This window comes from Pinus tabuliformis, chromosome 3_1, assembly GCF_031772625.1.
Source record: "Pinus tabuliformis cultivar Carrire ecotype Pingquan chromosome 3_1, CPIR1, whole genome shotgun sequence".
In the NCBI taxonomy this organism is placed as follows: domain Eukaryota; kingdom Viridiplantae; phylum Streptophyta; class Pinopsida; order Pinales; family Pinaceae; genus Pinus; species Pinus tabuliformis.
Genome location: NC_142301.1, coordinates 368,827,955 through 368,853,945, shown reverse-complemented (window position 1 = coordinate 368,853,945; position 25,991 = coordinate 368,827,955). Strand labels below are relative to the sequence as shown.

General features: G+C 36.7%; 1 long non-coding RNA gene across 1 annotated transcript; it reads left to right on the top strand.

Annotated features, from left to right (window-relative positions):
* Window positions 1–1,058: 1,058 nt before the first annotated feature.
* On the top strand, window positions 1,059–24,483 carry LOC149187243 (uncharacterized). Its single transcript, XR_016255760.1, has 2 exons — window positions 1,059–1,441; window positions 23,826–24,483. It is a non-coding gene; the product is annotated as an uncharacterized LOC149187243 (long non-coding RNA).
* Window positions 24,484–25,991: the final 1,508 nt, after the last annotated feature.

Here is a 25,991-nt window from a genome sequence, read left to right as displayed (position 1 = left end):
AAGTGGGGGGATATTCAAAATTCAAATCTAGAGTGGGGTTGAAGAGACAAACATTGAAGATGGATTCAATTTTAGAAACTATCCTTTAAAAAGAGGCTAGCTTTGCTCCAAAATGACAGTCCCTCCTCCAAGACCTTGCCACAACTTCCATAATTGTCAAATTTTACAATAATAGAACCTCTAAAGTACAAGCATACTATATACTTAGAAGTTAGGTTGGAATTTATTTGATTCTTGAACTCTTTAGATGATGACTAGAGATCATTAAATATATAGATTGAAGCATTTGATTGTAGTTATTGATCAACTTGTTAACCATCCATAGAGGAATACTTCCCTCTAACATGTACTTGAGTTTGTCCACAATGAAAGAATCCTACTATGTTTTTAGTATATTTGACAAGACTGCATCTTTAAAGTAATGAAGATTCAATTCTTAATGTTTAGCAATCCTTTAAGAGGGAGAGATAATCAACGTCACATAGGAGGACGTATTCCCTTTGTTTAGCGAACCTCCATGGAGATAAAACACTAAATGCAAGATTGAACTCTTGTTTATGTGATAATTAGGGAATGTATACCCAATCTCTCAAAGATTAGTCATAGATAATGGGAAAGAATCTCCTATTTATTCTAAATAATTCTTAACTCTATTTATAGATTACTTTCTCACCATACAGTCACAATAGTCATTTTTTAAGGCAAAAGCTACATCAAAACTTTTTGAATATGCAAATAGATAACTTCCACATATAAAGGTAAAAACAACGCTTTGAATATGCAAATAGATAACCTCCTCACATAAAGAAAGCATTATTTAAACATGTTAAATGCTAATTAAAATATAACAATAGAAAAATCAACCAAAAAAAATTTCTTCATACTATAATAATTCAAAATAATTCTATTTAACAAAAATATATTAAAAATCACTATAAATTAACATTAATAAATAAATTTATATAAAATCCCAATTTAATAATAAATAATTACCTAATTTATAAATGATTTATGTATAATCTTAATTTATATCAGTTTAATATGAGTTAAAGAATTGAGATAACCCATTATCCCACACACGTTCATTCCTTTGCCCTCTCTTCATTTGCGAAGCCGAGGACTGTCACAATACTTGCAAGAAAGCATTTGATACAGCCACTAGATAGCCACAAGCAGCGACAGAGCAAAGCTATCTGTCTAAATACTTGTTCATAGATTCTCTCACATTTGATTCGTATCAAACAGTTCCGCAGGGGGCGAAATGGGAGGAAACCGGAGACGCATCAGAAGCGACCTCCCAGGGGGGCCGAAGCCCTCCTCATAGAAGATGTTACGAGGATTGCAGGGAGTGCGATCAATACAGGGAGCGAGATAGGTTCAGAGACATGCGCTCCACTCTGCCCACTATCCTTCTGCTCCAAAATATTTCTCTAGACGCGAGGTTCGTATCTGTTTTCTTCTTAGTTTGAGGTTTCATACCCAGTAATTTTAATGAAGTTGTCTTAAGTCAGCCATTTCTGGCTATACATTTTAGTCATCGAACAATGTATTGGGTCTTCAATTTTTTTTTTAAGTAAAAAAACCATTAAGGAATAGACTGTGGTTTTCCATGTGTTTTTTTCGGAGGTCTCATTAAAATCATCAGGTTCTGATAAATTTAGGGTTTGCAGTTGTTTGGTTTATTTTAAGCTTCGACAATGACAATGTAGTTCTGTATGCAACCTCATGACGAAGAATAAGTTTCCACGTTGAGTAGATAGGGTCGCTTAACTGCCATTTTGTAGTGGTACTTTAATTAGATTGAATAACTTGGCAACCGGCCCCTGAACTTGGGGGTTTGCAAGGGTAAATAATTTTCTTAAAGAACCTCGGGGAACGACTGCAAGGGTAATGATTTTCTTAAAGAACCTTGGGAGCTATTTTAAGAGAATAATAAAATTTGCGGGAATTAAGACGAAAATTACATAACATCATGCAAAATGGATGGTTTCTTATAGGAAACCTATCTCGTTTTACTAATTCAAATGATACTATTTGAAATAATCCTAAAATTTCCTTCAAGTATAAAACGACCATAACTAGCGTTTGCGAATTTTTTATTAAGTTTGTATTTTCAGTTTTAGCAGGGGTTTCTTCTGTTTCATTTCCAAAGTGGCTTAAGAGCGTTATCAAGACATGAATGGCTGGTAGGATCAATATGGTCCAAACTTTGAAGGGTTGCCAAAAATATAGTAGGTTTTAGCTTTTTGTTATCTAGAGGGCTATCAAAAATACATTATGTTTTACCTTCTGTTGCTAGTTATCCAGATGCATTTATGAACAACATTTTGTTTCCAAATGGTTGTAAACGAATTTGAGGTTTTAACTATGCTGTTAGTTATTTTGATACATTCCTGTACATTCGTCAACACTTATCTTATAGCAAAAATGCTGAGGAGTTTGTGTATTATTTGACACTTGTTCCCACTGAAACCAAAGAGATCATTGTATGCTCCTCACCAAGGAATTGATTGTTAGTTTCTTTCTTCAAGTGTTCCATCTTAGCAACAAAATAATGAGAAACCAAATGATAAACTAGCATGAAGGATTGTAATAGGATTTGGATTATTTTTAAGGGTTTACTATTAATGTGAAAGTTAAAAATCCCATCACTATACCCCAAATAAGTCAAAATCAAAATAATCAAAGAATTGAACGAAATCAGAATTAGGAAATGTTAAGCAATGAATTTCTATAAATGGGTAGGGTAACAGTCCAGGAAGTGCCAAAAACTCGGGGTAGACTTTTTATGAAACTGCATGAAATAGGGAAAATGATAAGAAGTTGATTCCAACAACTTCTGCAATTTCGACTTGCCCACCAGATTTTTCTAGAACTTCAACCTGCCCAACACATTCTTCTGCAATTTCGATATGCCCAGCAAACTCTTCTGCAACTTTGACTTGCCCAACAAATTCTTCTGCAACTTCGACTTCCACAACAAATTCTTCTGCCCATCAAATGTAGAAACCCTAACACGAGAGAGAGAGGCCCAAAAACTTAGATCTAGTTCTTCGCCTTCCTTTTCGTCCTTTTACCAGCTTCTATCTTGAGAAGATCGAACTTTCTTTTGGTGAGTCACAATGAGGTTGAGTTCCTTCTTATTTATAGGCTTGTGAGGGGTACAAATTTTAGGCTGACTTGCCCCTTCATGTAGGTCAACTTGATCTTTGTGCACGGAGGATCTTTTGGTTCTATTTTGAGGGCCTCTCGGGGATTCTTTTGAGAATCACTTTTTCAAAATCGTCGAGAATGCGGTAGATGATGGGGTTTAGAAACAAAATTTATGTGATCAGTAGTTAATGGAATTATTACTGTCTTGGAGGTCAACAGAGCATATGACTAGGTTGCCTAATAAGAGGAGGCAACTTCAATTTTCAAAATCCATAGGCAAATTCAGTACATAAATCTATTTTCTCTCATGGAAGCTATGGGATATTTAAAACTTAAGCATAGAAATCTAATTGCTTGGAATAATTGGTGAGAAACAAACAAAAAGAGTGAGTTCTAAATGTTCAAATCCAAAATTGAGATTGCTATGATCTTGTATTTCATTTGTATTTGTTCAATCGCCAAAGAAAACTGGGAAATGATAATTAATGAGAAATAATCACGTTATGATCAACAAAGTAAAGTTAGTTGTTGGGAGTAGGTTGCTTGAGCAATATCTTAGACATTCAACTAAATAGGTCACAAAGTTTATCATTATGAACATGAATGTAGGAAAGATGCACCTTTTTGGTTGTGCAAAAAAAATAGATTTATAATTCAAAACCGTAGAAATTTTATCACGTATATTGAGAATGTTTATGTTTAGATTTAATAACAAGGTTCCAATTCATTATGACAAAAATTTTCCAATTATTCAAGACAAACTCAATTAATTATCAATTTAATAATAAAAAATAATTTCCATTTTTTTCCTTATTACTTTATAAAAGGGATATTGTGTCCTTATTCAGTTTGTGGAAGGCAGGGAATATGATTCTCAATACGACTTAAATGAGCGTTTTGCTATTGAATATGGCGTTGAATGAGCTAGAATTCCTTGTGGATTTCCAGTATTTTTGTTGCCAACTCCAAAATTCCTGCAAAGGTGGACGTTAAAGCTTTTTGCCAAGAGATTTTCCATCATCCAGAAAAGGTAAAGGGTCTGCTGGACTTGTATGTATCAACCTTTGGTATCGGGGTCAGGGATGAGATCCTGCCATTCATTTAGCTCCAGTTCATTACCTATTGCTTGTTGCTTCAATTCATTGTCCCAACCCGAAATAATATAATGAGCCCGTGGGTGTGCATTAGTTAGATAAGGCCGAGTTGCTTTCAAGATTAAATCATTGTTATTTCTACGACCTTGATTTCGGGTGGTTTGAGGTTGAGCTTGAGTTCTTCCACAACCACAACCCTGGCCTTGGCTACGACCTTGACCACCCCTTGCATTTCTCCCTTGGGACGAAAGAGTGAGGAGAAAGAACTTTATCACAATCTAACAATTTGAAAGTATGTATAGTGTACTATAAGGGGGGCTTCTAATGCCCCCACAAGTTGCCACGGCGGGGGCTCTTAACTCCCCCAAAAGTTAGTACGAGGGGGGCTCCCAACATCCCCAAACATTGTTACAAGGCGGTTTTAGACCACCCTAATAAGTTGCTACAAGGGGGGTTGTAAGCCGCCCTTGTAGGTTGCTACGAGGGGGGTTTTAAATTGCCCCCATAGGTCAATTTTCAAGGGGGTTTCAAATCGCCCCCAAAAGTGAATTTTTGGAGGCGATTTACAACCAACCTTGAAAGATGACTTTTGAGGGCTATCGCAATCACCCCTAAAAGTCACTTTTTGGGGCTGGTTCATATCTCTTAAAAGAACTTTTTGTTTGTCCTCACAACGCCCTTAGGCTAGCCCACCTGAAGGACCCTCACACCTAATTGACCCAACTTTTGGGGCTCAACCCTGGCGAAGCCAAGGAGAACTGAACCAACGCCTCATAATAGAGGGCCAATGACTTGGCAGGGGGGCTTCACCAACCATTTGGGCTACCCATCAACGCTATCTCTTCAAATACCTTCCCTAAAAGGCTTGACATTTAGAGGTGATGCTTTGAAGGGGGGGGGGGGGGGCGTCTAAAAAATTGCACCCAAAAGTCACTTTTCAAGTTTGGAACCCCCTTTGAAAAGTGATACATTTGGGGGCAATTCATCTCTCTTAAAAAACCGCTCCTAAAAGGCTTGACTTTTAGAGGTGATGCTTTTAGGGGCCGCCGGGGGGTGGGGTGAGTGAGGGTTTAAAAAACTGCAACTAATGCTAAAACCGCTTCTAATTCCCACTTTTGGAGGCAGCGTATGGCCCCCCCAAAAGTATTTTTTGTAGTACTGGTAGTTATCATTTTTGTCTCCAAAAGTCATTCTTTTTTAATGATTAACTATACTTTGCTTCTTTCTAGGATCTCCTCTCAAGAACATGTTTCAACCAATTCTCAAGTTCGTTCTTCAAATTAATTTTTAATTATTTTTGAGATTTATACTTCTCTAATCTTCTATAAGAAAAGGACTTTCATTTTATACTAGCAAGGTGATTCCTTGAGTTAGAGGAAAGGAATATCCTTCCCTCACTAGTAAAGGGATTTCCTTGTAGAAAAGGAAAATGATTTCCTTTATTGAGAGAGCTACAGAATTTTCCTTACCAACGCTGATTGCATTACCAGCATATGCATTGTCAACATAAATAACACATAAATGATCATAACTTGAAGAGTTTCTTTGAATTCACTTACCTCAAGTTTCTATGAAGAGGAACTATCAAGGCAAGTGAGGGAACCCAACCTTAAGTTCTCTTAAGAAACAATAATCCCCTAATTGACAAGCCAACCTAGAAAGTCTTCCTACCCAAATAATAAAGGCCCCTATCTTTTCTTGATTAACCATGATGCCTATTGATGTAGTGACGATATCAAGATATTGTGTCATTCCCTCCACTAAACGACTGAATGAGCTTTGTAGTGAGAGCAAGGCCATCTATAAAATTCACATTAAGCAATTTCTCCCCATAAAGGAGGGGAATGCCTCAAAATGTTTGTTATAAATAAGAATCTTAAGGAGAAATAATAACGCATCACTACAATACCACATAAATATGGGGCAAATGGTTTGGATCGTTCATGACATTGCATGTGGGGTTTGGTCTAGGGTTTGTACTGGTTCTGTATGCTGATTCAACCCCTTTTATGGTATATAGGCTGGAAGATCATTTGCAATGTCGACCAAATTCGAGTGCCAGAGTAACTGGGTAAAGGGGTTGAGCTTTTATATGAAAAGGCCATCGATCCTGGCCAGTCGTCACGATGGGGTTATTCAGTTATGGTTGTTATCACCTAGATTGACCTCAGGCTGAAGGGAGGCAATTCTAAGGTAACAACAGACCAAGCTTAGCCTAGTAGCTAGCCCTACTAGGCCGGGAGAAGGCTCTCTCCGTAAGGTCTCAGTCAAGATGACTGGATCAGGTAAAGGATTTTAGGTTAGGTATAGTAGCACGAAAGGTTTTGATTGAATTTGTTGGTGTTTTGCTGGATCAGATGGAGCTGGGCAGTTTAGGTCTGGGAAATTAGGTCATTAATGTAGGGTGTTCTATGGGGCGAGGTAGGCATAGGCTTTAGCACTTTAGGCTTAATGGTGTGAGGTGTTTAACACTGATGAGGAGCCGAGGAGGGCATGTGACAATCATGGATCCTTATCAAACAGTAGAAAACATGAAATATTGAATGATTTCCCAAGGTAGAGCACTATTACAATGGATTCTACCCATCAAACTTGATAACATTCAATAAGAAGCAATGAAATGAATGATGGCATACATAAAGCATATAAACAAATGATTACAAAAGAAGAATCTGTCCTAAAACTCCATACCATAGAGATCCCATAAAAATAGTGGCAAATCTTATTAATCTCCTTGCCAAACTGCTTACAATGATGTACAATCAAGCTCTGAGCATCCAAGTGAGTCCAACCCACACATTGATTGAGAAAATACATGATATAGACCCCCAAACAACTAATCCTAGCCTCAGGGGTCGAATTCCATGAGAGGAGGAGTCAGTGGCACAAAAAGTTGAGCAGACAGTTGAAGACTAGGATGCTGAAAGCCTGAAACTGAAACATTCCTAGTATGAAGCAAACTGATTCATTCATCTCATTTAAGCTTTTCATCTAATGTATCTACCCTAGGTAACATAAATACACTTTAATTACATCATGATTTTACATTACATTAGTGAAAAGATTAAAATTCCATAGGTGAAAAGCGAAAAACCAAAGAAATAGTGAAAAATTGCGCTGCCTGTCAAGTGCGCAGCGCCTGAAGGAAACGTGCAGCGCCTCTCCTGGACAAACGCACAACGCCTTAAGGAAACGCTCTGCGCTGACTTCAAATCAACTTTTGAGTGCCTTCTCGATGTCCAAATTGGGTGTGGGATAGCTCGTTGGAAAGCTCGTCGAGTCTACTTTCCAGAAAATCTTGGACGATTGATATGGGTTTCAATGGATACATTTTTATATCTTGGAATGGTGGGTGTCTAACACCTTGGTGACATGGGGAGGGTCTTGAACACATTGGTGTTGTGTGAGTCCCTCATGTATTTTGACAAAATTTTCATGGATCAACTAGGAGATTACCTTTAATTGCTCTGTATTGTAAAATGTTTGGAAATTACACACGTCTAGTGGCAAGTTTTGTAGTGGTGTCAATTGGGTTTAGCTTGGGTGGTTGGGAAGAAAATGTTATCTTTCCCTGTTTGTGAATCAATTGTTGTTTTGAGCTCTTCTTCATGAGCTATGAGGAATAGAGTCAATTGTTGTTTGGAGCTATGAGGAATATCTCAGTGTCACTACCGGATGGAGGGTGGGGTGAGAAATTACACGCAAGGAAAAAGGTCTCAAGGTAATCAAACTGGTATACCTAGTCTAAAACCTTCTGAATGGGCGGGGATTGGGCCAGATGACAAGTCCTTCGTGATTTTGGCAGGCTTAGAAATGCCTCTCATAGTGCAGCCACTTAGCCAAAGGAGAACTGCAAGAAAAAATCCCACCCTCTCCCATCCAAGGAACAAAGTTATTTTAGAATTGGTAGGTTTAGCGAAGCTTCCCAGCCATGTAGCTTCTTATGTAGACATTGTGCATGTATATTTAGGACATCTAAAGAGTAGTGCCTTCGATTGTAAATGATATTAACTGCAAGTCATCTGACATAACAGTCAAAAATACAATTATGAAAAGTTGTTAACTCCAGTTTACTTGTTAATGTTACAGGGAATGTCTTTAAGATCAATATATGGAACTACAATATGCACCGCTGCCTATATCCGGAGAGTTAAGTTCCACAATGAGTATCCTTAGATTGTCAGTGCCAATGATGAACAAACAAAAACGATATGGAACTGGCAATCTTGAACTTGTATCTGACCTTACTGGCAACATTTTTTGTGTAATGTGTGTTTCTTTTCATCCTAATGAAGATTTGTTCATTTGAAGCCCCTTGGATCAGACTGATTGTGTATGGGATATTTGTGCTCGAGGAGGAAACCGTCTGCTGATGATATTAAGGTTGACACAAATGAACACAGATATTTTTGGAGAGGGTGATGCTGTTGTCAAATATGTTTTGGAATGTCATGACCATGGAGTGAACTGGGCTGCTGCTTTTCATCCCAGCTTGCCATTGATTGTGTCAGGAGCAGATGGTCACCAAGCAGATTGAATGGCATGCAGATTCAATTGCTTGGTGAAGTTATATCTATTTCATTAGAGATATATTAACTTTTTTTTCTTTTATCTTTTTCTTCTGTTACTCCTTTTTATTGAGTAGCATCTCAGTTTGCATGTAATTCATTTGTGAAAAGTTAGTTTGTTTTGTTCTCGAATACCAAGGCCTGGCAAGTTGGATAATTTAAGAGGGCATGTGAAAAGTTTGTAGATAATTCGTTTGTGAAAAGTTAGTTTTGTTCTCAGAGATCAAGGCTTGGGAAGTTGAATACTTTAGGAGGGCACGTGAAAAATTTGTAGATAATTCATTTGTGAAAAGTTAGTATGTTTTTTGTTCTCGGGTACCAAGCTTGGGAAGTTGGATATTTTAACTTTTAAGAGGGCATGTGAACTATATGTCTCGTGTGATGTTCCATCCACGCCATGACATTATTGTTAACATTTAGAAGATAAAAGTATCTGAGTTTGAGATGTATCCAAGTATTGTAGAGGTGTCCAAACATTTCGTAGAGACCATGATTGCTTCTAGATCCTTGTAGCACATCTTCATATGAATCTTCTTGCTGTTGGGCATGACCATGGGATGATTGTTTTCAAGTTAGAAAAAGAAAGATCTGCTTTTGTTGTTTATGAGGGCACCCTATACTGCAACAATGACCATTTTTTGTTTGCTCATCAATTTGCAACTCAAAAATACTCTCAACTTATACAGATAAGTAGGGCTGGATCCATGAATTGGATCAAGGATGATGATCATTGTTGTTTAGCCCCATGGAGGATGTTGTCCTAATACGTTTGGATGTTGATGGTGGGTGATATGAACTTATTCTTGGGCCAGAGGATAGAGTTGGGACTTGGGAGAAGTGACGCAATGCAAGAAGAAAAGACAACGACTTGGAGGACCTGCTGCCTTTTTTGCTTGCAATCAATCGGCAGTCACTGACATGAGTCATAACCAAGTGATAAAAATCGCAGAAATAAGGTGATCAAGAAGTCTAGTTGTCCAGTAACTGTGGATACAATTTTATGTGCAGGAACATAAAACCTTCTTCTTGGGCCAGAAAATAGTGTTGGGACAGAAGAGTGACACAATACAGGAAGAAAAGATAGCAACCTTGGTTTGCAACAGAGGATTGTATCTGGGGACCTCCATACTCCATTTGCTAAATACATTTAGTCAGATGACATGGAAAATGTAGCCTTGCTGAGCAAGCATGCAATCATCATTGGAAGCAAGGAGCTTGTACATTGTTCTCTACATAAGATTATTTGTGTTAAAACTTAAGAGTGGTGCTCGGGGTGACAATTGTGTTTTGTTGTCTTCCAAACAGAAACTGTGGTCTTATTGGAACACTTGATGTTCAAGTATGTATATTGAAGGTGTCTGAGAATTCTGTCAATTGCATGAATGAGTTGGAAATAACCATGTCATACAGATTGATGCATGAGTATATATTCAAGCTGGCACTGATAAAAAGGAAGTATGACAATGTTATGAGCATGATTAGGAACTGATTTGTGGACAGGCAGTGATTGCTTAGCTGCATCTGAAGGGCTTCCCAGAAGCGGCTCTTCACTTTTTCAAAGATGAGAAGGCATGATTTAACTTAGCAGTGTAGGGTGAAACTATTCAAATTGATGTTGCTTCTGCAAAACAGAGAGATGTTGAGGTCACTGGTATACACTTGGAACTGAGGCCCTTTGGTAAGGAAATGCTGCCATTGTTGAATATGCTTACCAAAGATTAAAGAATTTTGAAAGGCTTTCATTTTGTATCTTGTCATGGACAATATTGATAAGTTTTTGAAGATGTTGGGGGTTGCATAAATATAAAATGATGTTATGGGTCAGTTTCACAATGCCCATATGTGAGTGCAGCAGTTCATGGGCTTACAGAGATTGCTGATATGCTTGTACTTAATAGTTAGGTGGCAATCTGCCCACTCTGCCATCTGGAAATAAATCATCACTTATTGTACCTCCATCAATTTGTTGCAATCATGAATGGCTGTTATTGAGGGTTACTAATGGCCTTTTTGGGGGTGGGTAGCATAACGCAGGGGTTGCAGTCCATGAAGAAGAGGATGAAGGAGCTGCAGCCAATAGGGGTTAAGACCTTGACACTTCTGGTGGGTTGGATAATGCAGGGGGTGCAGTCCATGAAGAAGAGGATGAAGGAGCTGCAGCCAATAGGGGTTAAGACCTTGACACTTCTGGAGTTGAAAAACAAAATGGCGAGGTTGTAGTGGTCGGTGATAGAGAAGTGAGAGGAGACAATGACGATGAGGTAGGATGGGATGTAGAAGATTTGAAGCTCCCTACAGATGTCTAAGCTGCAAATGTTGCAGGTACAACTCATAATGTCATTAGTTACGCCATCACCACGTATGCCAGTAATTCAAATATGGATACACAAAATCTTTTCTTGCAGGTGAGAATGCAGCTGCTAGTAACATTAATATGGCGATGCAGCTCTCAAGTCAACAACTTGGTATTAAGAATTTCACTCCATTAAAAGTTAAAACCTTTGTTTTTGGATCTTTACATGGGCAGCCATACATACCTCCCTACATTTGTTTCTGCACTGTGGTCTTCTTAGCAATAGAGGGAGGCTGGAGTGAGACTGCTAGCTCAAATGTCAGAGGTCCATGAGCTTCGGTATTTAAGCTTTTTCAATTAGATGAGAAACTTAGACTAGCTTACAAAGCCACAACAGATGGGAAGTTAGCTTACAAAGCCACAGCAGGTGGGAAGTTTAGTGAAGCATTAAGGTTATTTCTTACAATCTTGCACGCAATTCCAGTTATTGATGTAGATTCCATTTAGGAGGTTGAGAAGCTGAAGAAATTGATTGGAATTGTTAAAGAATGTGTTATGGGTGTTCAAATGGGGGTCAAGAGGAAGTTAAAGATCATACTGTTGAACAACAAGAGCTTGCAGCCTATTTTACTCATTGCAACATTCAAAAAGTCCATTTGAGGTTGGCTTTGCTGAACACCATAGGTGTTTGCTAGGGAAATTCAAGTTTTCGAAAACATAAAAGCTTGGTTTTTCAGTACATTTAACTACAACAACAAGGTCTTCAGTGTTCACCATATCATCATTCCAGTTGGAAATAAAACACTAGTGATAATTTCTTTTCTATTCACTAGGGATAATGGCCCTTTACAATCCCTGCACAAAATGCTAAATACGAGACAATACTTACAGCTGTTAGCTCTGTATAAACTGAAGTCCCAACATGCAACAATTGTTTTTCCTTTAGCAGCTCCAACAACCAACTCCTTGGACACCTTGGACTGCTCCTAGTGACTTGGCAGCCCTCCTGGCATGCCCCCTGTACACTCAATCAACAATCTGCCCATCAAGCAGTTCTTCAGCTACATCCTGTAGGCCATGGTCTGCTTTCTCAGTCCTCCTGTAGCAGACATTAAAGCCTTGGCCTACTCCTTTAGTCCTCAGCCACATTGCTGTAGCAAGTTCACGCCGTCACCCCCCCTGCACGGAACTCCACAGGGCCACTAACTTGGCTTGATAACTGCTGGCAAATGAGCTCGCTGCAAACCATGCAACAAAGGCCCAGCAAGTTCTGTAGGCATGTGGGAGGCAGTTGCAGGATGCTAAAAACACTGAATTATGACTTCAGAAATCCTTTTGTTGTTTTTGGAGCAACTTTTACACCTCTATACCATGGTAAGAAGTATGTGTCCTGTCCACATTGTACACCACACTTTATTCCAATCATAAAGGGAAATCTATGTGCTATATGTGAGCTTGCAGTTGTGTTCTGGGTCTTTAGCTGCAGCGCAAGAGAAAGGAAGTTAAGGATGATACTGTTCAACAGAAAGAGCTTGCAGTTTATTTTAGTCATAAGAACCTTCAAAAATTCCATTTGAGGTTGGATTTGCTGAATACCATGGGTGTTTGTTATAAGGGATGGAGCTTTAGTACAACAGCTAACTTTGCTTGATGACTATTGGAAAGTGAACCCCTGCAAACCATTCAACAAAGGTACAAGAAGTTCTGCAGGCATGCGAAAGGCAGCTGCAGGATGCCAAAAAATTGAATTATGATTTTGACTTCAGAAATCCTTTTGTTGGTGGTGCAGCAAATTTTACACCTATATACCATGGTCAATCAGAAGGATGTGTCCTGTCCATATTGTACAACATGCTTTGTTCCAGTCATACAAGGAAATATCTTCCCTATATGTGAGCTTTCCATTGTGGGTTCCGATGCTTCTGGGTGCTGAATGTGCGTCTTTATTTCAAGAAATTTCATTTACCCATGCATATTTCCATATCAATATTGCACTCTCTTCCTTTGAGAGCCATGTTGAGAGATATGGCAGGACAATCACTAACAAGTCTTGGACAGACTTGAGGGTCTTCTTAAGAGACCGGAGGAGGCTGTTTATTGATCACTGAAGTGACAGTAGAAGTAAAACTTTCCATGTTTTTTCATTGTTTACAATTTGAAATTTCAGTCTGTGTTTTTGCTTCCCTTTCTCAGGAAGTAAAACTTTCCATGTTTTTTCATTGTTTACAATTTGAAATTTCAGTCTGTGTTTTTGCTTCCCTTTCTCAGTCTCAGACAATGAAAAGTGCCAGTAATTTAGCTTTAGGTCTGGAGAATTTTTTATAGAACCCCCTGGGTGTTTATCCTATCTTTATCATGCAAGTGTTCTAGTGGTTTGTCTGAGTAGAAACAGGCACTAGGGTCTCATTATTCAACATCAGAAAGCAATGCAATTGTTTGAATGCTTTTTCATATGTAGGTCCTGTCAGAATCAGAACTGGTCAAATCGCCCCATTGGACTGGGCATGGTTTTGAACCAGCCTGCTGACTAGACTGGTACCTAACCAGTACAAACTGGCCCTAATTGGCTGGACAAGAGACTTAAATTTTTATGAAATTTCTGAATGAATTTTCTTGTACATGCACAACAAAGTTGGTTTATTCTTTTGATGATGACTATAGATGCAGAGTAAACATTTGGAATTTTTCTTAATGCCTGGAAATAACAATCCTCTCTTAATTATGACTCAAAATTTATAACTCTGAAGTTGTTATGTGTTTGAATGAAAACTATTTTACAAAATGCTTAAAAGAATTGGTTTGCATCTACATAACAGTATTCATGTCTATACTTGTATGTTGGCCATAGGGCTTTAGATTTGGGTTTCTATCTTTGTTTACACGCGTATTCTAAGTTCAGAACATAACCATCACTTTTACACTAGAAAGGCTTGGAAATTCTATAGCCAGCTGTTTGTGCTACACGCACTTGAAAAGGTGTCATTTATTTGCTGAAACCAAGGCATCTTTTAATGCAATTGACTCACAGCAGGAAGGAAAGCTGTGACACAATTTAGATTTGCATTATTTGTATATTTACGTGTCTATATGCTGAAAATTTAGTAGTGGGGTATATTGTATTCATGCTGCCTAGGAAACTTACACCACGTGGCCTCATTCCTAATCTCAAACTAAACCTCGCAGCCAAACACTGCTTCATCTCAGGAACAAATTATAAGGCCTTTAGGGCTTCAACATCTAAGACTCTTTGGTCTTCTTTTTTCTTTGGAGGCAAGGTCGTTTGAAACTCAATGCATGTTATATTAGGATCCAAGGGACCAAACTTGGCGTATAAAGAAAAAGCACTACTTTCTACACATGTTTTTATTACCAAAATAGGTGCACCAAACCTTTTTTAAATCCCGAACACTAGTAGTAAAATTGTAGCATTTCATAGTAAGCCGTTTTTTGTAGCTGATATCAGAGGAAGAGATTGCTGCAGCAGCAGAAGGAGAGATTACCATGGGAAGCAGAGGGTTTCAAGAAACAAAGAACTGATAAGGGGAGTAGGTCGTTTTTTCAGATCGAAAATGTATCACAAAAGGGTTATTTGGGCCCTCAAGGAAAAGAACGGGGGCAGTTTTTCCCAGCATGCTAAACAATCGAAAATGTATCACAAAAGAGGTATTTGGGCCCTTAAGGAAAAGAACGAGGCAATTTTCCCCAGCATGCCAAACAATCGCAGGTGCCCAAATCCGATGAAAACTCTCCCAAATTCTATCTTGTAGAAGACGTGCTTGATTAGACCCACTTCCTTTTCACACAGTAAATCAATAGTTTGTTGAGTACCCAGATACCCAAAAACTGAGATTGCTAAACCTATCAATCGCAATTCTCAAAAAGAGTAATGGAAAATTGGGAATCCAAGGCCTATGATGAAAAAAATCTTAACCTTATGCTTGGCGCCTGTGTCAGAGCTCTGGAATAGTGAAGACAGAGGTAATCAATGGGGAGAAGAGGAACTTAGGTCTTTCAATGTTGTACAATTCTTACACATCCACGCTTCGTTAGGTAAAAGCTGCAAACATGATAGAGCTGTAAACTCTGGAATGCATAACAAAGGAGCTAGAAAATCCAAAAAAGAGCGTAACCTTGTTGCATAGATGGCAGCTTCAACATTGCCCATTACTTCACTCAGTTAAGCAGCACCCTGTTCTTGGCACTGTCCACATATGGTACCTGCTAGGAATAAGAATGGAGAAATCGATCTTTTCATTGATTTCAAAAATATCAATAAAGCATTAGATAAATATAACTACCTTGTTCCAACCGTGGAACACATCCTCTAGTGTATTTTAGGTTCTAAAATTTTGTCTATGTTGGATGATTTTTCTAACACCCCAATTCCAACCCCTCAATTGTAAATAACATGTACATGCAAAGATTAGGCTAGTGGGGGTATCATGCCCATGTGTATGTATGTGTATAAGTTTTGGGACCAGAGTATCGATGTGCATATGCTTTTATATGTTTTGAGGCTAAAAAGTCTGGTGTTGCAAATATGATATTTCATGCACACTAATAAACACATTAGCATTGCAGACCAAATAAGATGAAAAGAGTATGGGGGGTAAGACCCCATGTGCATACAAAGTGGGTTTCATATAACTTAATAATTATGATAAAAGTGCATTGGCTTCTCAAAAAAGTCCATGAAATGACTTGAGGGGTGTTAGGTGTCAAAAAACAAATATGCAAATAAAAGTATGTGTGTGGGAGCTACTAAGGGTTAAAGTTGTTATGTGCTTATTTGTGCTAAAGAAAATCTAACATTCGTTAGATTTCTTTCATCTTACAATGTTGTTATTAGCAATACACTTGTGTATGATAGAATGAAATCTAGCATATGTTAGCTTTCTTTTGCTTGATAATGTTGTTGTTGGCAATAGGCTTGTGTTTTTGCTAAATGTAAATATAACACATGTTAGTTTTTTTTCAACTTACATTGCTTTTATGTGCTTGTGTTTGAGCTATAAGGAAATTTAGCATGCACTAGATTTCTCTCACAATGCAATGTTGTGGTTGGAAATTTGGTTGTTTGTGCTAGAAGGAAGAAATATGCTAGAATTCTTTGACCTTGCAATGTTGTTATTGGAATTTTGCATGTGATTGTGTTAGAAGGAAATTTAGCACACGCTAGATTTCTTTTATTGCAATATTGTTATTGGCAATATGTTTCAGTTTGTGCTAGAAGTAAATTTAGTGTGTGTTATATTTCTTTAACCCTACAATGTTGTTATGTTCTTGTGTTTGTGTTAGAAGGAAATCTAGCACGGGTTATATTTCTTTCATACGGTAATGTGCTTGTGTTTGTGCTAGAAAGAAATCTAGCATGCGCTAGGTTTCCTTGCCATGTAATGTTGTTGTTGTCAACATGGTTGTGTTTGTATTAGAAGTAAATCTAACGCGAGCTAGAATTATTTCACCTTACAATGTTTGTGTCTGCATGTGTTTATACTAGAAGGAAATCTAAAAACACATTGATTTTTTTCACCTTGCAATGTTGTTATTGGCGATGTGCTTATCTTTGGGCTAGAAGGAAATTTTGCATGCACTAGATTTATTTCACAATGCAATGTTTTTGGAAATATGGTTGCTTGTGCTAGAAGCAATCTTTTAAAACTCCGACTCCAGTTCAGAAACAGTCGAGGGTTAGCTCCGACTTCGACTCCGACTCCAGTTCAGAAACGGTCGAGGGTTAGCTCCGACTTCGACTCCGACTCGGTATCGACTCAACCGGTTTGATTTCAATGACTCGGTAGTTGTAAAAAATACATTAAATATTTTTTTATTTTTTTTATTTGTTATTTTATAAAAAACATAATTTTGAATATTTTCATTCATGTTTCCAAACACAAAGCTTTAGAATATAGAGAGAAGACAACATATGATCAAAGTAGGCTCATGAATATATCCATTATATCAAAATGGCACCTAGTGCACTATCCATTACAAAGTTCATACTTAGCCACCACTGGCAGGATTCTTTTCTGCCTCAGCCTATAAGGACAATCACTGGACTACAACAACAATAATACCAATTCTCTGCCCCTACTGAAGTCTCAAAACGTTTGCCTTTTTAAAAACATTGTATGGCTCAATGCAATGTTTCAGTTTTCTAATTCATGCCACTAGGATAACCATACTTCAACCTTGTAATTTTCAAAACTTTCTCACAACGATAGATTACTTTAGGGCTATAAATATGCAATAAATAACAACCCAACCATTGATATGTAGGAGGCGGAACAACTTTTGACAAATGTGCTTTAGGATTTTTGTCAAAGAGGCTAGCCGACCAAGTTGTTATCGAGCCAACTGAGTCATTATCGAGTCGACCGAGTTGTTATCGAGCTGACTGAGTCAATGACTAGCTCGATAACAATCCGACTAGCCATTCCGTTTCGGTTGCCGAGCTGACCCGGCGAGCATTGGCTTGCTCTGACTTGGCCGAGTCAGAGTCGACTTGGTCGTTTTTTAGAACAATGGCTAGAAGGAATCTAGCATGTGTTTTGTTTCCTTCAGCTTGCAATCTACTTGTGTTTGTGATGGAAATGAATCTAGCATGCACTAGACTTCTTTAGTCCTACAATGTTGTTATGTGCTAGAAGGAAATATAACGTGCGTTAGATTTCTTTCAAATTGAAATGTGCTTGTGTTTGTGTTGGAATTTTTTTTTAGCACAGGCTATATTTCTTATACTCTATAATGTTGTTGTTGGCAACGTGCTTGTATTTGTGGTAGACATAAATCTAGCACTTGCTAGATTTCTCACTCTACATTGTTGCTATGTACTTGTGTTTGTGCTAACAGGAAATTTAACACATGTTAGATAGATTTTATTTTACCTTGCAATGTTGTTATTGCTAACATGTTTTTGTTTGGGCTAAAAGGAAATCTAGCTTTTGCTAGATTTGTTTTGTCTTTTAATGTTGTCATTGGAAATATTTATATGCTTGTTTTAGAAGTAAATATAATGCAGACTAAATTTTCCTCACCCTACAATGTTATGTGATTATGTTTGCATTAGAAGGAAATATACTATGCATTATATTTCTTTCATCTTGTAATGTTGTTATTTGCAACGTGCTTGTGTTTTTGATAGGAGGAAATTTAGCATGTGTTAGATTTGTTTTGTTTGGTAATGTTGTTGTTGGCAATATGTTTGTGAAATTGTACTAGAAGGAAATCTAGTACGTGTTATACTTTTTTCACAATGCAATATTATTTTTGACAATATAGTTATTTGTGCTAGAAGGAAATCAAATGCCTTGCATTGTTTTTATTTTGCAATGTGTTTCTGTCTATGCTAGAAGGAAATCAAATGCCTTGCATTGTTTTTATTTTGCAATGTGTTTATGTTTATGCTAGAAGGAAATTTAGCATTTAATAGATTTCTTTTTTTCTTGTAGTGTTGTTGTTGACAATATACTTGTGCTTGTGATAGAAGTAAATCTAACACATACTAGATTTCTGACACCTTGCAATGTTGTTATGTGCTTGTTTTTATGATAGAATGAAATATAACACACATTAGATTTCTTTTAGCTTACAATGTTATTCGCAATGTGTTTTTGTTTGTGCTAGAAGAAAATCTTGTGGGTGCTAGATTCCTTTTTCCTTACAATGATGTTATTGGTAATATGCTTGTGTTTGTGCTAGAAGTAAATCCAACATGTATTAGGTTTCTTTAGCCATACAATAATGTTGTTTACTTATGTTTGTGCTAGAAGGAAATATAACATGTGCTAGAGTTTCTTTTACCTTGCTGTAATGTTGTTGTTGACAACATATTTGTGTTTGTGCTAGAAGTAAATCTAGCATTTCTTTCACCTACCAATGTTGATATGAGTTTTCTTTTTTTTCTTATGCTTAAATTTCTTTCCCCTTCTAATGTTGTTATTACTTTCTAGCACATGTTAGATTTCTTTCACCTACCAATGTTGATATGAGTTTTTTTTTGTTTTGTTTTGTTTTTGTTTTGAATTCGTTCTTTCTTTCTTGTAATGCTTAAATTTCTTTCCCCTTCTAATGTTGTTATTGGCAATGTGCTTTTGTCTGAACTAAAAATAAATCTAGCATGTGATACATTTAATTTTCTTTGCAATATTGTCGTTGGAAACATGTTTGTATTTTTGCTGAACGTAATTCTAACACATGCTAGATTTATTTCACCCTATAATGTTTCTATGTGTTTGTTTTTATGCTGTTAAAATTGGAAACTAGGGCTAAACTCCACGTGGGTCATCTTATTAATGGTAGTTGATATTTTTCTTGGATCTCTCTCATCGAGAGGTGTAGGTTTGATCTAAAGATCATCCGATTTCGATAAGTATTCATGGAGATCTGAATTTATTTGTGTTATGGGACAATTCGTCAAGATCAGCGAACAACCAAATAAACCCCACTTGTGCCCAACGTTTTAGTATAAATAGATGTGGCCTTCAAGTCATTTCTACACACACTTGGAATCTCTTCCTCTTTACTTATCTTTGGGTTTTAGTAGGAGGAAAGATCTTAAGGAATAACACTGCCCTATGGAGAAGCCCTAACGCTGCCCTATGGAGAAGCCCTAACGTAGCCTATGAAGAAGCCTATACGCTGCCCTAAGGGTGGTATGGATCTACCCTAGCCGCAAAAAGTCTAGAAGAGAACAATGAGGAGTTAGGAGGATATTCCAGGAGGCCGAGGAGCTGTTGAAGAAGGCCGCAACCCACATCTTGAGGTTGAGAGGCAGGGGGATTGTTTTGGGGTGGTTAGGTGAAGGAATATCCCCTAGAAGGGCTGCCGCAACTAAGGGACAACTTGCTGTAGCAAGCCACAATAGATAAGAGGAGGCCGAAGGATGGAATAGGGGTTGGAACAGTCGAGCATTGCAGCGAAGGCTTTCCTCCCCTCTTAGAAAGGCAGATGCAGTTGTGGAGGGCTATTCTGGCCACATTTTGAAGGTTGTTAGGACTGCTGTTAGAATGCCCTAACCAGTCCAGCAATGCAGCAAATAGAAAAGCCCCAAAACAGTGATGATGATACATTGAAGCAGCATGATGATGATATATCGCAGCAACATGATGATGAATGCTGCAGCATGATGGTTATAGTGACGAAGTGTATCATAGCATAATGAGGGGCAACACAATGGTGAGGTGCAACAATATGATGTAGCAAGTTCATGGTGCTGCAGGTATAGCACATTGGTACAATAGCATGCAAGGGACAACAAACTAACATTGGGACAGTTGTATGGTACTTAGTAGCAAGTACACGAAGCATGCAATGGTACAGAAGCATGCAAGGGACAACAAACTAACATTGGGACAACTGTATGGTATTTAGCAACAAGTACACCAAGCATGCAATGGTACATCAACATGTAAGGGACATCAAACTAACATTGGGACCACTGTATGGTACTTAGCAACAAGTACACCAAGCATGCAAGGGACAACAAGCAAGCAATGGGACAACAAACATGGACAACATGGTTCAACTATGACACATGGGACAACAATACAACATTAAGTGCAGCAGTCATGAGGTCCAGCATTGTGATGATGGGTGCAGCATGGTGCAACACGGTGGGGTGCAACATGGTGCAACACGGCGAGGTGCAGCATGATGATGAGATGCAACACGATGATAGGTGAAGGAGTCGCCTTGGAGAATCAGTGGAAGCAGTATGTCTTCAACTGATCTCATGCATCGTCTTCTTAGAGATGATCTATGCTCTCATTTAGATAAGTCAAAGTGTTGACTTTAGTTGTATATGTACTATCTCTCTGTCTCTCTCTCTCTGCTGAACTATTGAAGAACATATAAGAAGAATTGATCAAGGGTTTCCCCACATTGGGGTTTGTCCCTGGCTAGCGCGACATCTTGTGTCCTCTTGTCTTGGCTTGTCTTCTGCGATTTATATTTATGTTCTATCTGTAGTTTACTTTAATGCTGATGTGATTGCTAATCTGGAAAAAATATTGAGCTAACTGTGAAAATTGAAATAAATTGCTCTAGAATAGAACATACCCAAAACTTAACATGGTATCAGAGTTGAGATGAAGACAAAGCCCAAGCAAGAGTGAAAGAGCAACCACCAAAGACAGCTGGGAAATGACAAAATGATCAATGGATTCCTCATCCCTCTTCTAATTCACCAAGGGTGAAGTCGAAGCAAAGAATATTATCAAAATGGCGCAGCGAAAGTTTCTGATGGCCTACCTGAAGATCACTTCAATGGGAAGTCCGAATATAAGGGTGGAAGGAAAGGTAGATGACTTGGTTGAAATAAGTTCAACCATTATGCAAAGGAGTGTTCGACTGGCAGGGACACATCACTTGATGATGATAACAATCATTCCAGGGACATCTTCAATGATCAAAGGAATGACAGGACACAACCGACTCTTTAGAGAAACCAAGGAACCCCAGGTATGAAGAATCAAATGTTGTTTATGATAAGATAAAGAAGTGTTATCTTATATTGGCCCTCTCCTTCAGATTCTTTGGGAATCTAGCTTATTGATTGTGGTGCTTCAAGGCACTCCATCGGATAGAAGGTTGCTCTCTCTCTAATTTGGTATAGATGGAAACATTCATGGGATTATACTTGGAGCTGATGTCGCCCATCCCGGAAAGGGTGTTACCCCTCAATTGAATGAGGGTAACTCGATTCATTTACATAATTTCTTTTATGTACCTGATCGCAAGAAGAACCTGGTGTCCATTTTGGCAATGGAAGTGCAAGGTTTCTGCGTGGCATTCATCGATGGAAAGGTATGTGTTTGAAAATAGAATTTTCAAGGATGCTTTTACTTGTGGGTTCAGGGTTGGCAATTCTATCAAATTACAGAAAGTCCATTGGGGACCATGTCAGTTGACACATAGCACCAGAGGTCTATGAGTCAGATGATGACAGGGATCCCTGAATTCAAAAGGAGCATGAAGGTACATGTCTGAGATGTACCGAAGGAAAATCTCACAAGGGGACCATTTCCCTCATGTAGCAGGTCCATAGGTTTGGAACAACCCGAGGAGGTTTGAGATTCATGACCAGGAATCTCATGTGTGTAGGTGGAAGAAAGCCCTCTATGGCTTGAAGCAAATCACCCCAGGTTTGATATGAGAGGATTGATAGCTATCAGATGAAGCTGAGATTCACTGAGAGTGAAGGCGATCCAAACCATTGTTTGAAGGTTATGGATGATAGACCTCTCATACCGGCGCCTTCTGAGAACAACCTATTTCTGACAGGTGCAGACCCTCTCACTTGCAGAAGTAAGAGGGAGTTGGATTCCGGATATGGAATGGTAAACTGCAAGCCCGTGACTACCTCGAGGATCTCAACTTTCAGAAGTTATATGGTGGTGATGCCGGACCAGATTTGGGAAATGGCTCTGAGTTTCATAAACTCATTTGCATTGATGTTCTTGGTGAACTTCTGTTCGGATATATGTTTTGCAATTAGCATGGTGAGCTCATATTTGGTTGAGCCTCACTGGGTTGGTGCCAAGAATCTTCTGAGATATCTTTGGGGCACAATCTCTCATGGATTGAGATAAACTGTTGGAAATATGACGCTGCATGATTATTCGAATGCTAACTGGGCACCCAGTGTGGAGGATCATTAGAGCACTTCTCAGTGTTGGTTCTTTTTGGGTTCTGCTTCGATATCATGGATGAGTAGGAAACGTAAGTCAGATGTTATAAGCACCACCAAGACCGAATACATAGCCACGAATTACATTTAGAAGTACCTTAAGATGAGCGATGTCTATTTCATGCTATTATATATATGACATCATGAATTATTGCTTTTATTTCACAACACTAATAAAATAATTGTTGATTTGGTTTGTCATTACTAAAAATAAAATTTCTATTTTATTTATTTTTGGTGAGATATTGTATTGATAACAATTATTGATTTGAATGGTCATTTAATTTTTTCATATCAAAATTTCCCATGCTATAGAAATTTTTACAATGGATTACATTATATGTAAAAATTAATAGATAATCGGTCTATTTGTTTGAATTAGATCATTACAATTATTTGTTTCAATCGTGGTTTAAGTTATCATTATACCTCTTAGAAATTAGTAATGTGAAGGATGACCCATTGCATTCTTATAACTTTTTTTATTCCATATAAGTTGAAAAACTATATTAGGTTCTACGTAGCACCAACAATAAACATACAATTTGTACTAAAAGAAGCACCAAAAGCAACTAAGGTAGAGACTCTAGAAATTAGCATATAATTAATTAGGTTTGAAATTTAAAAATTGTATTATATTGTATGTGGAAGTTAATATATAATTAGTTTGTTTACTTGCACTAGACCATTGTAATTATATTTTTCAATTGCAATTAAAGAAATCCTCATAAGTATTAAAATCAATGATTTTAATGGTGGGTCAACGCTTTCTTAGAAGAATTGTATTTCATACAAATTAAATAAAGGTACTAGGTTGTATATATAAATTAAACATATCATTAGTTTGTTCATTTTAATGGGGCCATTGTATTTGTATTTTTGATTACTATTAACTCGTAAAATTAATTCCCTTTGCATATAAATGGAAACAATTCATAATAAATATTAACATCATTTTTAATTTGGTAGGTGTTTATGTCCTTAAGCAATGAAGTGTAGATATTTTAATATCATACATGTGGTTGCAGTGCAGATGCAGATGGGCATTACTAGAAGTCAAAAGATGTTGATATTTGAAATGGAAGGAGTATTCTTCAAATCATACACCAAAGATGAACACAATTTTCATATTCAAAGAGAACTAGATTGATAGTTTGGTGGTAGGTCTTATTTTTTAAGGGCCATAAATATTAAAATGTTGCTTAAAAAATTATGATGTCACAATATGGACATTAATGTCACTGACAAGTACATCCGAAAAGTACTTGAAAAGTCAAATATTGATATAGAGTACTTTAAATCTGCATGGGACAAGTCTCATTGTTATTTGCAAACAAAATTGGAAGCATGGAGAACAAGACAATTTTATGAGAAAAAGTTGACTGATGTGTGGTCCCAATATGGAGATAATTATAAAGAATCAAATGTATTGCTAATGATACAACAAAGCATACTTTTCAATTCATTGGATATCGATCAAACCACATCTTGATAAAAGCCTATACAGGAAAAGAGCAAGGTACTTGGCTTATGCAAGTTTTATTCCCCCTTCTTAAGACACCTCATTGTATCAAAGAAAAATATGAGTACATTCGAATGTTCAATAGAACATGTACTTCATTGTAGTGGATGGAGATAATTTCCTTTATAAATTTGTTGGAAAGTACATTCCAAATTTTCAATACATTTTGGACATAGTTTTTGTTGTATCAATTTGTATGATTTCATATTTTTTGAAATATATGGGAATTGCGAATTATATTAATATGTATATTTCTTATTATTTATAATTTCTTTTGCAATGATTTTGTTGCTTGCCTTTTAAATTATCTTACATGAACCATTGAGACATGTTATTTTTAATGATTTTTTTTACTTATATGCATCAATAATCATATATAAATGTGAAATATAAGTTTTGAAATAGAACTCCTTGCAAGCAAAGGTGTAATTCTTACTCAAGGATTTATAATAATTTACTTGATAAATGCTATGTGCACTATTTACTATTCACAATGCATTATTCACTATTAAGGCTAATGGGAAATGTGTCACAGATGAATGATTTGAACCTTTTGAAGCATAAAATATGTGATTTCTCAATTCATAATTTTCCTAAATTTATATGCTTAAATCAATTAATGGTTGTAGTTGCAATCATATAACAATGAAAATCAACAAGGCACAAAGTTAGTTATTTATTGTTTACATATAAAATGCACTAATATGAGTGCATAAATATGATTTGTAATTTTTGAGATAAAAATTTATTGTAAATAATTTTGCATTTCTTAAAAAAACATATAATTAATGATAATGTTTGCTAAGTGGATTATCAAGGTTTGGTTAGACACTATCATGGATGAATTATATCTTTGAACTTTAAGACATTTAATTTCATTACTTAAAGTTAATTTTCTGTAAATTTGTATTTTAAATAAATTGAAATTCTTAATCCATAATCCTATCACTTAATTGATTAAGAGTATTAATTTCATATTGTATTGTTTTAAATCAAAACTCTATGTAAAACAAAATTATCTTCTTAATAAAACATGGAATAATTAATTAACAATGGATGAATTATATCTTTGAACTTTAAGACATTTAATTTCATTACTTAAAGTTAATTTTTTGTAAATTGGTATTTTAAATAAATTGAAATTCTTAATCCATAATCCTATCACTTAATTTATTAAGAGTATTAATTTCATATTGTATTGTTTTAAAACAAAACTCTATGTAAAATAAAATTATCTTCTTCATAAAACATGGAATAATTAATTAACAATGTGTTAAGTGGACCATCTAGACTCGTTAAAGAGATGGGTCAAAAATGGTTGTATCTAAACTTTTTGCACCATAAGACATTGATTTTCCCATCCATATTAACATTTTGTCATTTTCAATTTACAAATAGTTTATTTGTGGTTTAAATAATTTCATAGGACCCGTTAGGATTTGAAGAATTCTATTTGGTTACATGCATTGATAGAAGTTTATATATGTAATGTATTTTTGAAATGTAGTGCTTAATATATATATATATAAGTAATTGATAATGAATTCTAAGTAATCTATACAAAAGCATTTATTGACTTTTATTTTTCTATCATGAGGTTTTATATAAATGTATAAATGTGGCATTTTTTTTGAAATAAAACTCCATGTAAAATTAAATGGTTTTCCTAACA